Source organism: Prionailurus bengalensis, chromosome F2, assembly GCF_016509475.1.
Source record: "Prionailurus bengalensis isolate Pbe53 chromosome F2, Fcat_Pben_1.1_paternal_pri, whole genome shotgun sequence".
Classification (NCBI taxonomy): Eukaryota; Metazoa; Chordata; class Mammalia; order Carnivora; family Felidae; genus Prionailurus; species Prionailurus bengalensis.
The window spans coordinates 12,533,804-12,551,458 of NC_057353.1; the positions used below are offsets into that span (position 1 = coordinate 12,533,804).

The 17,655-nt window shown below is 39.8% G+C and overlaps 1 protein-coding gene across 1 annotated transcript in view; it reads left to right on the forward strand.

The window, feature by feature from the left end:
- Positions 1-17,655, forward strand: part of CLVS1 (clavesin 1) — a 174,716-nt gene that overhangs the window by 99,599 nt on the left and 57,462 nt on the right. The gene's annotated exons all lie outside the window — the stretch shown is intronic.

Below are 17,655 nucleotides of genomic sequence, written 5' to 3' on the forward strand. Positions count from 1 at the left end.
AAAGCCTCTAAATAAGAATTTGGTTGAGGGGGTTAATCCACATTAGCATACAGACTATATCAGGAAACAGCAGCTGTCAGCCGGGGAAGAAACACAAATAACACAAAATTTTACTAATGAAACTAGAAACACCACGACTGAGGCCATTTAGCATAGAAGTTCATGCACCCTGGAGGGCATCAGCGTACCAGAGAGACGTATATGATGTACACATCCGTGATCCTGAGTTGTCTGGAATAGTCTCACTCGCATTCAGTAAGCTTTACTGAAGACACTGAAGATGTGTAAAATTGTAGAGAGATTTCATCCAAGATATTTACGTGATATAGAAAATGTTATAGCGTAAGAGATTCTTAGCCCATTATATAACTATACAGTCACTTACCGTGACTAGTGTCTGTCACTTAGTCACTTATATAACTTAGGAATCCCAGAAATTATTCATTTTTCTAGAGTTCTAGAAAAGTTTCATTATATAGTGAAAACAGTTTCCTCGTTGCCAAGACACATCCCTTTGAAGGTGTGTCTTTTAAATTCCCCGAAACGGAAGAACAGTGCTATTAGCTGTTGAAATCTGCAACATTCTCTAAGCTAAACTTCCACTCCCCAAACTCCCAAACCCCACTCTTGTGGGTTCATTATACATGCTCAGATACAGAATTTTTTTAATACTGGCAATATTGGTCAATAAAAATAAGAAAGTGCAAATTGCACACAACTTTACTCATCTTAAACCCAGGCATAGTGTACAGTGAACAGTATTCTAGTTCTTTAAATATTGTACCTCAACATCATTTATAATGACATAGTATTTTATTATTTAATTATACGATAATGTATTAACCAATTCCCAGCTTTTGAATGTCTAGATTGTTCTCATTTTTTTCAGCAGTATGTTACAATGCTGACATGAATGTCTCTTTAGCTAAATTTTTGACCACATAAATTACTTCCTTAGAATTAATGTCTAGAGGTAAAATGTATCTTGAAGATGCTCTGGAGAAGGGTTTTTTAGTATACACCAGTAACGTATGAGAAGGTCTGCTTCTGAACCCAAACCCTCGTTGTTAAAAATAAATCTTGGTGTATTTGTAACCTTCCCATGATGGCTGCACCATAAGGCCCCTTGTTGTTTTAATTTGCTTTGATTACTTTGATTACTTGTGAGACAGAACATGTCTCTGTATGTTTATTAGACATTATACTCTCTTTTCTGTGTACTGCCTGTTAATGTATTTCATCCATTTTTCAGTTGATGTTTTTAAATCTTGTTTTACTGCCAAATTGTAAGAGATTTTTATTACTTAAGGAAATATGCCTTTTATCATACTGAACATTTTTTTCACAATTTTCATCTAGAATGAATACTATTTATTTTTGCTATTCTTATCTAAAGCAGTTTAAAAAGTTTATATGATCATGTCTGTTAAGGTGCCTTTCATAGGACTCAGAAGGTCTCTCCCCCCCCCCCCAAATTGTAGCAAAGTCACTAGTGTTTCCTTCTAGACTTAGATTTTTTAATTTAGCTTTTTTTTATCTATCAGAATTTGCATTTGAAAGATGTGAGGAAGAGATCTACCTTCATTTTTTTCTCCATGTATTGTGCTTAGTCCTAATACTAGTTATTGGACAATGCATCCTGAAATGCATTTTAGAAGGTGGATAAATCAATGCTTAGGGAATATTGACAAGGAGAGGAATGAGAGAGGTGGTTATTCATTGCATGCTCTCTGTAAGAAATTTGAGGCAATTTTTCATAAGTATGAGTAATGTGAATTGACAAAGAATGGAGAGATGAGACTCACTTCACTTTAGCAACTGTTTACTCAACTTACTATGCCAGAATTCCAAGCAGGCATAGATGGAGGGACCAGCTGGTCACCCCCCCAGGACGGAGCAAAGATTAGCTTGGTGTTTCTCTGGAGCCATACGGGAGAAAAGGAAAAGCGAGATGGCGAGATGGCTTAGCCAGGTAGAGGGCAGTCATTGTTGGGCCCGAAAGCTGGAGAGCTTGGAAAATATCTTGCACTGCTAAGGAATAAATACTCATAATGAAGATCTCTCCTGTTTCAGTAGTATCTGAGTGGAGTTTAGTAAGTTAAAGATGTTTAATGGAGAGTATTAACACTGTGAAAAATCTTAAAAGATTAAGCTAATGCCAGCTCAATTGGAATGTCATTAATGGAGAGGAGTAATCCCTAATGCCTTAGTCTGTAGACTCATTAAGGATTTGAAAGAAATTATGAATAACTTGTTCCATTAACTGAATGAAGTTTTAATTAAGATATTCTTGGAAAAATAAGAGTACAGGGCAACACTAAAGAGGATTTTATGACTTTGGAAGGGGAGAACTCAGTTCTAAAAGAGGTCTAGAGATCTAGGTCTCCATCTCTCCCTTCGTCCCTCCCCTGCTTGTGCTCTCTCTCTCTGTCTTTCTCAAAATAAATAAATAAACTTAAAAATTAACTGAAAAAGATTGCTGAACTCATCTTCAGCGTTTCTGATTTCCATAGGCCTAAGAGACCCAAGAGACCGTCTACATCACTCAGAATAGCTCACAAGGGTTGTTCCCCAAAGGCTAAGTGGTTGGTAGAAAACTCCAGAGAATATTTGGTTGGCCCTAACATATGAAGAATACCCAGCACCATGTCTAGAACATGTCTAGACATGCAATAGATATTTATCCCTCGTTCTAAAACCTGACATTATCTGTAATTTCACCTCATTAATAAAGGACATATGTTTGAGAAGGAAATGCATTTTCTAACAAAAGATTTAAGTCTCATTAAAAAGCACAGATATTATTTGTAGTCTTAAATATAACTAATTATGTCTGTAGGGTGACTAATATTAATATTGTAAATGTAGCCTTATGCTTAGGACTGACTAAACCAACACATCAGTAAACTCTAGTTGTTTAAGCAACTTAAAAATCTATTTTTATAGTTATAAAAATGATATTTGAAACTGGAATAAAGTACTTAAAGAAATACTGCATTGCTCATGACAAAGCATTTTGTGCAATTTATTTTCAAATCAGTTATGAGAGGAAAAATTGATTCAGTTTAATATGAGTACCATTGATTCTCAAGAAAGAAATTATATGTATAACAGATAGGTCTGATAGTCAAATAGCCTTTTAAATTAAATAAGTCTTTTAATGCATATTAGGCCTTTCCTAGCAAATACTAAAATTATAAAAGAAAGTTGGGGTTTTTTATTCAAAATTTCAGAAATCTCAGTAATTATTTTAAGTATGATAAAAGAGTGATCACTGAATAAGTGTCAAGCCAGAGTCTTTTCTTTGCCAGACGGAGTGTTGTAAAAGGCACTGTCCATGTCTAATGGACAGTTTGCTTGACTTTATTCATTCACTGAATGAGTTTTGTTAAATGTTTTTCATATGCTAGGTTTTGTGTACCCAATCGGACATGGACCTTAATTCCCATTTATTCATACAACAAATATTTTTTGAGGTCTTCTAATGGGCCAGACACCGATCTAGACACCGAGAATACATGGGAGGGTAAGACAGACCAGGTCCCTGCTCTTCTGTAGTCTGTAATCTATTGGGTGGTAGAGAGAAGAGGGATAATAAATGATAAATAAGTAAAATACGCCAACTAGCAAGTTCGTACATGCATCATTTTTGTACAATTGTACAATTATAACTTCAAGATATATTCCCAGAAGTAGGATTTTCTAAAATTAGAAATTATCCATTTGTAACTTGGGTAAATATTCAGAAATAGCTCTCCACGCACTACTACAATATCCACCATCAGTAATATATGAGAACACATATTGTTCAAGGCCTTGCTCAAACTTTTAGATTTTTGACAGCCTGATACAATGAAAAATGTTGTGTCTGTGAATTTTTAATTTGCATTTCTCTAATTATAATTGAGATGGAGCATCTTTTCCTATGTTTACTTGGAATTTGTATCTCCCTTTTTTTTTTTAATTTCCTGTTCTCATGTCTCCCCCATCTTCTTTATTGCGTTATTGGTCTTATCAATTCATGGTAAGAAAATTAGCTTTTTGATATGAATTGCAAATATTTCTCATAGTTTTCTTTCAGTTTTCTTTTTATTTTCCTTACAGGATTTTTTGGGGGGGGGGGGCTCTGTTTTGTTTTTGCTAGCTAAGAGGATTTTTTTACTAGAGTGTTTGCCAATTTTGTATGGCTTCTGGAATGTCTTCTAAAGTTTTATGGTTTCTTTTAATTTTATGTTTAAGTTTTTCATCTGTTTGTAGTTGATGCTAGTGTACAGTGTGAGGGTTTGGGCTTTTGTGTTTCCTAGAAGGCTGCCTGGTTTTCCAACACAATTTATGGAGACTTTTATTTCCCCACTTCTGACTATACCTGCTGTCTTTATCACGTGCCATAGATACTTGGCTCTCTTTATGCAAAGATACCCATACTGTTCTAACTATTGAGGCCGAAAAAGAAGTTTTAATATCCAGTGCATCCTCCTTTGAATAATTCTACGCAATAGAAAGTCATTGGCTGTGAAAATAAACAGAATAATAGAATAATGTATGACAGTAATAAAATAAAATAAAAAATGAGAGGCAAAGAAAATAAATAAATCTGGGTTCCTGCCCCAAAGTGGTTCACACTTGGTGAAAGAGGCAGACATATAAACTACAGGTCGCGGAGAAAAGGGAGAAGTATGAAAACAAACGCGTGCCCGAGATGCTATGAGGTTCTGAGAAAGAAATGCATCACACTGGGAGTTATGCCATCAGCCCCGTGGCTGAGATCAGATCTGCAGGGAACTTTAAACAATTCATCGGTTATAGAAGTCTCAGAGGAAAGACAGGGCACTCAAGCCTCATTTGGAATTTACCAGAAACCCCCCCCCCCTCCTCCCACATATTTTCCATTCTTGTTTTCTCTCTACTAACAGTGGGGCTGGGATAGTTTTATGACACAACCTGGGGACAGAATGAGGTGTCGTTAATGGAAACATGACCTTGACTTGCCAGGTCTCACACTTGTTTTCCCAGAGACAGAAAAATGGCCTCGTCCTTAGCTGGAACGGCGGGAGGGGTCTGAGGCTTCCAGACTGGTACAAGGAGTCTGCTCTGACCTTCTTCACTATTTCCAGCATGTAATACACTGAGGGAAGCTGTGGGGGAAAGAGAAATCTACAGAGAAAGAGAAACACCTCCGAGGGCCTGAGAGATATCATGACTAAAACAAACCCTCTATGTGAGGAAAACTCTGGCTGACCCTGTCAGGCAGGCCACTTCCCCCCAGGCCAGTCAGATGAGGTGTCAAATACAGCTTGTCCTCACAGCACCTGCCTCTGCTTTAGGTCTCCAGCTGGGAAAATCCACCTGCTTATCAAGCAATTTATTAACATATGTTATAGATTCACAAGGCTTCACTTACTCTCTGCACCCCCTTGTCAGCCACAGAGGGAGGCAGCGATCAGGCACCATCTGGGGATTGGTAAATGAAAAGAGTCAACCAAAGTTCCCCACTCCAATCAAACAGGAGATGGGAGTGAGTGCTTCCCTGGGTGAGGGCCCAAGGCTTCGGCCTTAATTATCCTCCCTGGCTCCTGCCTCATCTGCATTCAAGGCCTTTCCCCCACAACCACTTCTCTGCACTTCTCTGTTCTCATAGGCTTTGTCACTTTACATCAGGCCAATTTTTTACATGATTCAGTTTGGCCTGTTAACACTTTCCTGAGGGTGGGAACAAAAGAAGTGGCCTCCCAAGTGGAGGTGCACACCGGAAACCAGGACACCTGGCCCTGGACGCTCATCGTTAGGGCTGCCATCAGCCTCCTGATCTCTATTTCACAGTCCTAAACTAGGGCTAGAACATTTTCTAGTTAAAAAAAAAAAAAAAAAAGGTAAAATCTATAATAAGAAAAAAATGGTCTCTAGGAGGTTCTTAATTGTTTTTCAAATGGTGATGGCTAAGGTCATCTCAAGATATAGAACTTTACTCAAAACATCAAAATAATCAGCAGTCCAATAGATTCCCCCCACCCCCGCCCCGTTCATCCAAAATACCTGGGCAACAATTAATGGGAGGGCTGCAGAGCTTCTGGAATGGCAGCAGAACTGTGGGAATCAAGGGACTTTAAAGGAACACTGGCTCTCACAGTAGCTTTCAAGAGGGTCAACACATGCTCCCCGCTGTTTGTCCAGACGTGTAAAGAATTCCCGATGAGTGGCCACCTACTCTTTCCTTGAGGAGATGAATCCCACATGTTGTAATTAAGTACGTGGTGGACTAGTGGTCCCCAGACGGTACACAAGATGATCTATAGGAAGAAAATTTTCTGTTTTCTATTTTCATTGATTTTATCCATGCATTCAATTTATACATAAGTATACACTATTGAAAAGTTTGGAACCCCCTGAGCTTGACCCTGACCAGCAGGAAACAAAGCCTGGTGAATTACTTGCACCATGTGGATTCAGTGGATGTTCTTAGACAACACTTGCACAAGAGCTAAGCGGAACCCTGCAATTCTGAAGATATGGAGATGTGCCCTTGGATAACAAGGTTATGGAAATCATGACGAGAGAAAATAAGAAATAACAATCTTCTAATTTTGCGTAATTTCTGGGATTAACAATTATTATTCTGGAGCTACCTTCAGATATGGAATTTGAGAATTCTACATTTATTTAAAATGGTGACACAAATCAAAACCACAATGAGATACCACCTCACACCTGTCAGAATGGCTAACATTAACAACTCAGGCAACAACAGATGTTGGCAAGGATGCGGAGAAAGAGGATCCCTTTTGCATTGTTGGTGGGAATGCAAGCTGGTGCAGCCCCTCTGGAAAACAGTATGGAGGTTTCTCAAAAAAAAAAAAAAAATAGAACTATCCTATGACCCAGCAATTGCACTACTAGGTATTTATCCAAGGGATACAGGTGTGCTGTTTCGAAGGGACACATGCACCCCCATGTTTATAGCAGCACTGTCGACAATAGTCAAAGTATGGAAAGAGCCCAAATGTCCATCGATGGATGAATGGATAATGAAGATGTGATATGTGTTGTGTATACACACACACACACACACACACACACACACACACACAATGGAGTATTACTCGGCAATCAACAGGAATGAGATCTTACCATCTGCAGCTATGTGGATGGAACTAGAGGGTATTATGCTAAGTGAAATTAGTCAGAGAAAGACAAATACTTCACTCATATGAGGACTTCAAGACACAAAACAGATGAACATAAGAGAAGGGAAGCAAAAATAATATAAAAACAGGGAGGGGGACAAAACATAAGAGACTCTTAAACATGGAGAACAAACAGAGGGTTACTGGAGGGGTTGAGGGAGGGGGGATGGGCTACATGGGTAAGGGGCACTAAGGAATCTACTCCTGAAATCATTGTTGCACTATATGCTAACTACCTTGGATGTAAATTAAAAAATAAACTATTAAAAAAAATAAAATGGGGATACTGTCATTTTTCTCTTCTGAATTTCATCCCTGGTTTCCTAAAAAGATCTACTTGAGCAAGATATAGACAGATGATGACCATGATCATGACCAAGATGAAGATAGTGGGGTACCTGGGTGGCTCAGTTAGTTGAACATCTGACCCTTGATTTTGGCTCAGTTCATGATCTCATGATTCATGAAATCAAGCCCTGTGTGGGGCTTTCCACTGACAACGCTGAGCCTGCTTAAGATTCTCTCTGTCCCTCTTTCTCTGCCCCTTCCGCACTCATGTTTCTCTCTCAAAATAAATACATAAACTTAAAAAAAAGATGAAAGTAGATACACACATAAAATGCAGCATGTAGAATAAATATTAGAAACAATAGGTGGAAAAATACTGAATTTCGCATTGGTTCATCCCAAGATAATCTGTCACTTGTGTTAAAGGTCTTGATTCCTACTTTTGCTATTCCACAAAATATGACATATTGATGTGAAATACACTATGCTGAGCCCTCATCTCTGCATCTACCTCCTTCAAAAGAGTGGACCACAAACAGGAAACCAACGGATAGAGATTCCATCTAAGAACGCAAGAATGGAAAAGCAGCAACTCAGTCATGGGAACCTTCCTTGATGCAGACGCCATTTTTTTCCCCATTATTTGCCATGATCTACTAGATTATCATTCCATACATTGGGGAGTAAGGTGAAATTCAGTCTTATGGGGCGGAATGTTCTATCAGCCAGAATTCTGAGGAGTTTGGGATGGGCGGAGGGAGAATCCGAAGAGCAGGATGGGGTTGATTGGTAACGGAATAGCAACTAAAGTGGATGCTCTTCCCCCACTGTGTGGCAGGAAAAGCTATTTGTCAGGAGGCAAGGGAAAGGGGAAATAATCCAGAGGCACGCCTGGTCGAAGGAGATCGGGAATGGGGAGAGAGACTGAAAAGCCAGCACAAGGAGTGAGATGAAGAGTAAGAGTGAAGTCTAAACACAAAACAAAGAAGTGTAATGCTTGTCAGTAAAGTAGCCCCCACTCTGTCTGCCACCCCCCCCGCCCCGCCCCTGTCTTTATGCCTGTGCATGGGTGTTCTAACACTCTCTATATCTGAATTCTTTAGGCCTTCTTTTTCCACCAGACTTTTGTTTCTTTAAATGTGGTGCTAAGCAGAAACTGGACCGTACAAAGTTCTTGGTTTTAAGTTTGGCTTTACGTGTTCAACCTTACGGTTTTCTGGCAGCCTGCATCAAAGGCCAGAATTCTGCTGGTTGCTCACTTGCTCATTTCCAGGTGCTCTTAATTTTTTCATCACTACGGGTTATCACCACTATAATATCTCTCCTCTTTTTCAAGACTCTTCCATGGGAGAGGTGAGGGCCTTCTAGTATGTAAATTAATTTTCACCAGCATCAGATGTCAAAAACTATACTCAAAACAGAGAAGCAGGTAGAAAAACATCCTAAGCATTTCCCAACTGAGTGCTCACAGCCCACACAATTGTGCATGCCTACGAATTACAGTCAACCTTAACCACTTCCTTAAGAGTGGTTTGTTGATATCTGGAGGCTATAAGAGGGTCTCTGGACTTGGGAGAAGAAGTTATGAAGAACTTGGTGTAGTCAATCCGGTGTCTGACATCACACCCAGAGCCAACTGGTCTTCTATTGGTCCCTTTAGTCAAACTGTCTCATCCTCTCATACCAGAGACTTTTCTTTTGCTTTTGTACAATGCCCCAAATCCCCAAATCCTAACAGGTGGTGATGTGTTTGTTCTGTGGAAAAGAAACAGCTGCTGTGGGTAGCAATCCCACTGTCCTCTCAAGCAGAAGGTTTGGAATAAAACCTGGCTCTGTTTATTTCTGACCCTCCCATCTGAGGAAGACCTTGCTTTCCCTCAGGTCCAACTTCTTCACTCATAAAAAATGAAGAATTGCTAATCTCAACCTCATAGTATCGTTTATTTTTCTGTTTGTTTCTTAAGTGTAAAAATTGTTGATACTTTTCAAATTACAAAACTGATGCATGCTTATTTTACTTGATGAAATAGGTACTAACAAAACGAAACTGTATAAAAGCAGGATGATTTCTCCTTGTATCCCTCCCCTCCCACCCTCCTGATATTGGCAGTGCACATGGCCCAATGTGTATCCTTCCATTGCCTTCTCCTGGTTCATACAAACACATATAAATAATGAGGAATTTTGTTTGTACCTAAATTTATATGTAATATTATATTCTGCAACTAGAGTTTCCCCCATTCAATATATTGTTGTTTTGAGAAGCAAACGAAATGAGATTCACGACAGAGCTTGGTAAACTATAGTCACCACTCGGCCTCCTGCTTTCTTACGTAAGTGACCGAGTGAAGGCCTAGGTGACTTTATTGAACACAAATGAAGTCAGTACTTTGTTGCAGAGAACGCAGAGTTGTCTTAGAATGCAGAGTTGCCAGGCCTAGATAGAGTGGAGGCAATTTAAGGGCCCAGTGGCTGAGCAGGAGGAACACCAGGGCCACCGACTCCACGTTTGTCCCCCAAGACCAAGCCTAGTGCAGAGTAGCTGACCAGTAAATAAGGGAGGAGATGGGAAAGATATCAGAAGTATTAATGAACAGACCGATGAATTTAAGAAGGAGCTGCAAGTGAGGACCGTTTGTTTAAGAAGTGTTGCAGTAAAAATAAAGAAGAAAATCATGAGGGGAAATAGGGAATTTTCTCTAAGAGATTTAGGGACTGTATTTGAATGAGCAACGAAAAAAAATTGCTGACACGCTGAAGGCTGATGGCAAGGGACCTGTAATTGTTTCACCAGCCAAGGGAACTCCAAAGCTGAACTGGAGATCAGGCTTCTCTTTTACCCTCTTAAATTAATACAGTTTAACATAATTCTTTGGAACTTCCTCGGGGAATACTGCCTCTGGAAGCAGCTGACTCACAGAACTGGATGCCTTTATCACTTTATCTTTCTTCATGTCTCCATAGGCTCTATCTATACACTTTATCTTTCTTCATGTCTCCATAGGCTCTCAGGCTTTGGGGGCATAATTTCCTGATTCTAGAAGCTTCTAGACTTCGCATGAACTTAACTGCTTAGTGCAAACCACTAGTTAAAGATGTAATGTCCAAAGGGGCTTCTAGAGTTTCTAAGAATAATTGCCTAACCTCTTGATACTTGCTACTTCCCCATTAGTCATGCTAAATAAGTTTGCTAAGGCTGCTGGCTTAGGCAGGTAACAGGCGAGTAACCTATCCATTATTTACTCAGGTCTGGAACCTTCGAATCTGATTATTTCTAATATAACTAATATATTTATTTTTTAATGTTTATTTTGAGAGAGAGAGAGAGAGAGAGAGAGAGAGAGAATGCACGCAGGGGAGGGACAAAGAGAGAGGGAGAGAGAAAATCCCAAGCAGGCTCCGTGCTGTCAGTACAGAGCCCAACACGGAGCTTGATCCTACAAAACGTGAGATCATGAGCTGAACCAAAATCAAGAGTCAGATGCTTAACCAATTGAGCCACCCAGGTACCCCTAATCTATTTCTAATACATATCTAATATATTTCAATAACTTTCCTCCCTTTTATTTCATGGAATTCATATTCAGTATAAGAACTCTGTAGTCAAATTGCCTGGATTCAGATTCTGACTCCAGCGTGTATTAGTGGTAGGTCATGGGGTAAGTTAGTTAACGTGTCTGGACTTTGACTTTCTCATCCCTAAAACGGAACCAATAATATTGTCTTTTATAAGATTATTACGAGATTTAACCGGTAAGCTTGCAAAAAGCATGCAGCAGGGAAACTGGTACATGGTAAAAACCCAATAAAGGTCTGGGGAAAAAAAACTTTTAAAAATCACTGTTATTAGTGTAGGAATTAGGTGTATCAATCATTTATTTGTCTCAAAGACGAATCCTAAATATCATCTGCAACAGAGTATACAAGCTAAGAAAAAGAGAAGTCAAAACTAGCATCAAATATAGGGTTGGTTTTGCTTTTTTGTTTGAGGTCCTTGGTATTTTGGTTGGGATGCAAATCCCATTCTAAGGCAGACTCTTTGAAATATGAGAAACGGCTGGCAGGACCTCTAAAACCCACCCCCTCAAGAGAGCCAATGGGACGGCCCTGCTCGGTTGTAGCGAAGAACAGAGTGTAGCTGGGCCACTGAGAACATCGCTCTCTGTTTAACATCCAGGAAATGGCAGTTTCGGCAAGGTAGGCGTGGGGAGGGCTGGTAGAAAGCGACACTCCATATAACAAAGCCCATCCTATGCCAGAGCTGAGAGTCTGCTTTAGGTTTTCTCAGAGTTAGCAGGAGGTTTTTGGGGTGGTTCTCTCAGGGACAGAGCCATCCTCCAACCCCCAGGAGAGCCCATAGCTGGCTGATTCTGATGACAGCAATTCTAACTCTGCCGAGTTGAAGTGGGGGTGGCTCTGGGTTGAGCTAATTCTAACACCCTTGGACTATCAAAAGGCCTAAGGTTTCTCAACCTCCGATTACCAAGCTGTGACCGCTCCCAGGCGCTCAGCAGGTAAGCCCAGCGCTGGTTGGTGGAGCATCCAGTAGAACAAGCTGCCAAGTGTTCCCACCCATTACAGGACCAGTTCCGCAGCTCTCAGACAGTTTCTGTTTCTTTCTCTGGAAACAAAACAGCGGGAGATGTTATTGCTGGCTCTTCGTGGCAAAAGGACGTGTTTGCAGTTAAATGGGAAGAAGACAACCAAATGTTATTTTATTCCTCTGTGGTCACGCTAGGATGCCTTTGTTCTGGAATGAGATGGAAGCGTGCAGCTAAGGTAGACTCCATCATGGGGCAAGGATCTCACAGTGATGCCTCCTGCTGTGAACACACAGATTGAAATACCAGACCCATGAATAAAAATGTTGTGCCTTAGTCAAGAAGCAGGGTTCGAATAATGAAAGAGGATTTTCTTGCTTGGGAAATAGTGTGAACTGGATGATTCTACTCCAGTGCTCAGTGTGTGATTCACTTTCATCAGCTTAATTTTTTTTTTCTTCTGAAGAGAATTTCCAGGTAGCCATAGACATAGTGTAGATTATGTTCAAATTTCTGATTTGAAGTAAGGAATAAAAGGCCTCAAGGATTTTTAATCACCTAAGTAAAGTCAATGGAAATACACAGATATATAGAAACTGAAGATTACATATCTGCTACCATACCATCAATTCATTCACTCAGTGGCTACTTACCAAGCCCCTTTCACACGCCAGACGCTGAGTATTGGGTGCTGGCTTTGCAGTGTGCAGAGCAAATGTGGTCACCGAGTCACAGGGACTGAGGCCCTGAAGAGAAGAAAACATAGGACAAATAAGTATGTAACTAAAGATGACATTCAGTGCTATGAAGAAGAGAAAAACACATAAGTGTGATTTGTGTGGTAAAAGAAAATTCTCCTCAGCTAAGCTTTCTTGCTATTTGCCTTAGTGGTTTTGCTAATTGCTTCAACTTTTTTGTGTTTAAAACAAAATACATGTCCAGTACCTACTTTTCAAATTGCTGAAGTTCCAATTAGGAACTGTCTTTAACTTGAAGTGGGGGTACCTAGAATATAGAGGAAAAGGAGGGATAGGGTAAAAATAAAACAACAATCATGGTGAATCTTCATAAAGGAAAAGCATCTTTAAAATCCATCATCAGCTATGTGTGCTCTGGAAGACTAAAAGAATAAAAGCTACGGAAATGTGTTTATCAACAGTACTTCTTAGTCTACTCGTGAGTTAGTTGAAACAACAGGAGGAATTTAAAGAAGGAAAAGAGGCTTATTTACAGAGGGCAGAGGTCAAAGAAGACAGAGGTAGAGTAGCTGCAACCATCCATCACCCTGTCCTTCAGACCTGTCCCACGTGGGCTGTCCCCCAGCTGGCAATGGATGCATGATCAAGAGTGAGCCTTCTTGGATGATGAACTAGCCCCCAGTATTCATTGATTGGTTTTAAGTTTATTTATTTTGAGAGAGACAGAGAGAGTGAGAGCGGGGGAGGGGCAGAGAAAGAGGGAGAATCTCAAGCAGGCTCCGTGCTGTCAGTCTGTCAGTCATGTGGGGCTTGAACTCATGAAACCATGAGATTGTGACCTGAGCCGAAGTCAGGAGTCGGGCGCTTAACCGACTGAGCCACCTAGAGGCCCCTCCATTGATTTGTTCTTAATGGAAACTAGGTGGGTCAAAGTGAATCTTAACGGTTTACCAGAGTAAGCAACGTGTGCCCTGCACGGTGGATTTTCCTCCTTCTCTGGCTCTGCCCTGCAGATGAGGCCACCTGCCCTGGTCCACACCCTTCGTCCACCTCTCCCAGGCGGTGGCATCAGAACCAGGCACTTATTTCTTCATTAGCTCATGTAATCCTAAAACTCATGTGAGTAAATGTGTAACTGTTTAACTTTAGCAGAATTTAGTAATACTAAAAATGAAAATACTCTTGAAGCCAGGCCATATAGAAAACGATCGAATTCACAGAACATGTTAAACTAATGATGCTCATTAGCTTTACTCAAAACAAATGCGTTATGACTTTTACATCGTTTCTAGGGCAGGACAAGCACAGGAAATACACTGCAGGGATTTCTCCCTGCAAGGGGCACCTGTTCTCCTTTCTCACCTAATTATAAATATCCTCCAAAATGTAATCTGTGCGGTGTTATAGAATTGTACCTAAAAACGTTTTTCAATAAGAGAATGACTGGTAGTGAGGAATGTGTCCTAAATCTGACCAAAGATAAGTATACAATTTGTAAACCTGTATAGGAAAAGTTGACAACATATCTATGCTCCCAGTTCTACAGAAGGAGCATATATGTGCTGCCCACAGAGATTTCATATGGGTTCTTAGTGTTCTGTAAAGTCTATTTATTGGCCACTAAAATGCATACACACAAGCAAAACCTCGTATCTAATAGTCCAACGGGTAACAGCCAGTTTCCTTGCCTAATTGAATTTAATGGAATTTCCTTTTTGCTGTCCCTTTCTTTTTTCTTTTAAGAATGATTTGTCTTTTCTGGGTTCCCTTAAAATGCTCTTCAGGGAGGTTTCAACTACGCATGCCCTCTCTTACTCTTGCTTCTTACCAGCAGCTGGTAGAGGGGATTCCAAATAATTGTACACAGCTGCGTCTTCCAAAAATGACCAGAATATTCCCTTCCTACTGTTCAATAGTAAACTACGTTTGACCAAAGTGTCTCTCAAGTAAGAGTGGACTGAACCGAGATGGAAATGTTACTGGAGCAACATCAAAAGATTAGAATGGTTAATTTACAAATATGAGAACACTGATTTTTCCTATGTGGCAAAGGTGTCTAATTTACAAATCAAGAATAATCTTCAGAGACTTGGAAACATTTATCAGTGATTTATAAGATTATTATGTGACACTACAGAATGCAGACCAACAGCATCCGTGCTCATCTCTCCTCCTTTGTGTGTGTGTGTGTGTGTGTGTGCACGTGTGGACACACACACACACACACACACTATAAAGCCTGCACTATACACAAATACTCTATATCACAGCTATATCACAGAGAACTAATTAGCAAATTCATTAATTAGTTCATGTTTTTTCCCCTAAGTTGTCAGCTATAATAACTCATTTGTTTTCCCACATTGTCTGCCATTATTATCATCATTAGTGCCTCTTAGTGAAAAGTTGAACCTCACAAAAGTTTTAGTCTTCCTGCAGAGCAAAGCCTCTAGTACACCAAGAGTTGTGGGCAAAGCATACAATGTCCTGAACAAATGGCTGCTTTTTGGCGTAGGGAACTAAAACAAAAGACTCATTCCTAGTTTGTTTGTTCTAAGTCACCAGCAGCAAAGAACCACAGACACAAACATACACCAAAGTAGTATGGACTATAACTTCCATAGCCAAGATAATTAATTAGCAGATCATTCATTTATTGTTGCATAGCATTAGAAGCTTTGTTAACCAAGTAGTAGTCTTTGTAGACTTGTCTTTAATTATTTACAAAAGTGTCCATGTTTTCCTACATCTACTAGTAACCAGATATCACAATTATATCTACCATTGCTTGAGTTATTTGTTTCCTTGTGTCTTTCCCCTCCCAAACTGTGTCTCTCTCTCGGAAGGCTACCCAGTCATTTCATCTTTGTATCTCTAATACCTCCATCCTGACACAGTGGATCTCATTACAGAATTGGTGGCTAAGAGCTTGAAGTACATATGAGTTACTCTGCAAAATTTGGGTTCTTCCACTGGGACTGTTCACGTAAAGGAAATGGACACAGAACGTGTCCTGAAGAATATACCCCTACATTTTATGCAGTTCAACTGTATTTCTTTCTTTCTCCTTGCTGTGAGCTCTTTATCTAGATGGACATTAAAAATATAGTTTGCAAATGACTACTTATATCTGGGTAAAGGGCTCCAGCCGTGTTGATCCTCTCTCTGCATCCAGTTCAACTCTCCAAACATCCAATATGCTGGTACGTAACACAGCAGTCAACATTAGCTTCTACGTACTGTCTAGCTCTTGATGCCCAGCTACACAAGCTGCTTATCATCAGCTGGGATTCCCCTTCCCTCCCTTATCATCAGCTGGGATTCCCCTTCCCTCCCTTCAGGAGGGAAGTCTTGGTTACAAAATGGCATTAATATTTAAGAATGGCTGAAGGGTTGAACCACCTTTTGGAGTAACCTAATTCTCCTAATTTCTTCCCCAATTATGACAGCGGTTACAAAAAGTTAGCAAGCAGAACTTGCCAGGCCTCTCTTTGCCCCTTTTGATGACATTCTTTGTCACCTTCACAAGGCTGCGCTCTCTTTAACTGAGTCCCTTGGTTGTTCATCCTCAGGGGAGGAATAGCTATGTTTGGGAGGGGTGATATATTTTATTTCACCCAATATTTCCAAAATAGTGTCATTTCAACATGTAACATAGATTTTAAAATATTTAAAAAATTAGATTTTAGATTCTTTATATTTGGTGGGTACTTTATGGTGACAGCACATCCCAATTTGGACAAAATACATTTCAAATGTTAATAACCTTGTATGTCTAGGGATGCCTATACCTGACAGCTCAGGGTTTTGAGAATTGATAACTACAGTCTGTTGAAGCTTACTGTGGATTCCAGATGGAGAACTGATGATAGTTCTGGGCCATAAGTGTTAGAAAAAAGTCACTATATCTAGGAAAGAATTTCCATTTTTGTGTTTATGAGAGCATCAGGACTTGTGGTCAAGATGGACCCAATTCTGTTTGATCTCTGTCCCAGTTTTCATCTGAGAGAGCCCGGATCTGTGTAGCCCAGGATATAGTAACCTTTCTAGTGTTCAATGATTCAGCCCAGTGATGAGACAGCTCTTTAGGACCTTAGAAAAATATTGCTACTCAGATTTCTTAATAAATGTTTGTTGGATGGAATGGCCAGATGAATCAATAGGCAAGCTACCAATTCTCTGATACACAAACAAAATATTTTGGGCTCCAGGTTAATGAGCCCATGCTCATTTGCATGCTGGTCTTCTATTTAAAGTGGTTTCATATTTCAAATGAATAATTTTTTCTCTATTGTAAGGTCATAATTTCCACTGGGTTATAATGTAAATTTCCTCATTTTCAAGAATAAGACTAATTTATTACACCATGCACAATGAGCTGTATTTGGATTCTAGAATTATAAAGTATCTCATTAAGACTGAATCTCAACTGTGTTTTTAAAAAATCATTTATTGAAATATAATGCACATACCACAAAATTCATCCTTTTAAAATGCATAATTCAGTGAGTTGTATTCAGAGAGTTGCGCAACCATCACCACTATTTAATTTCAGAACATTTTCATCATCCCAAATAGAAACTCAATACCCATTAGCAGTCACTCCCCAGTCCCCCTGCCTGCGGAGCCCATGTAGCTCCATTTCAATGGGGGAAAAATCACCTTAAAGACCGCGTGTAAAGTTTTCATAATCAGCATAGGTAGTGGACTTTTTTGGTGTGGTAGTTTATGCACCCCTAGCATTCTCTTATTCATTTGGTCTACACATATTTACTGAATAGTGGCTAGGGTATAACGATGGAAGAGAGTAAATAGGTCAGACTATTAGAAGTGGTTCTTTTTGAGAGAAGCCCAGAGTGCACAGACTGGATCTCGTTTCTGTGCTTGATTGCTGTAGGGTCAGATACACTTCATATAATGAAGTGAGAATTTTGAGTTGCCGGAGTG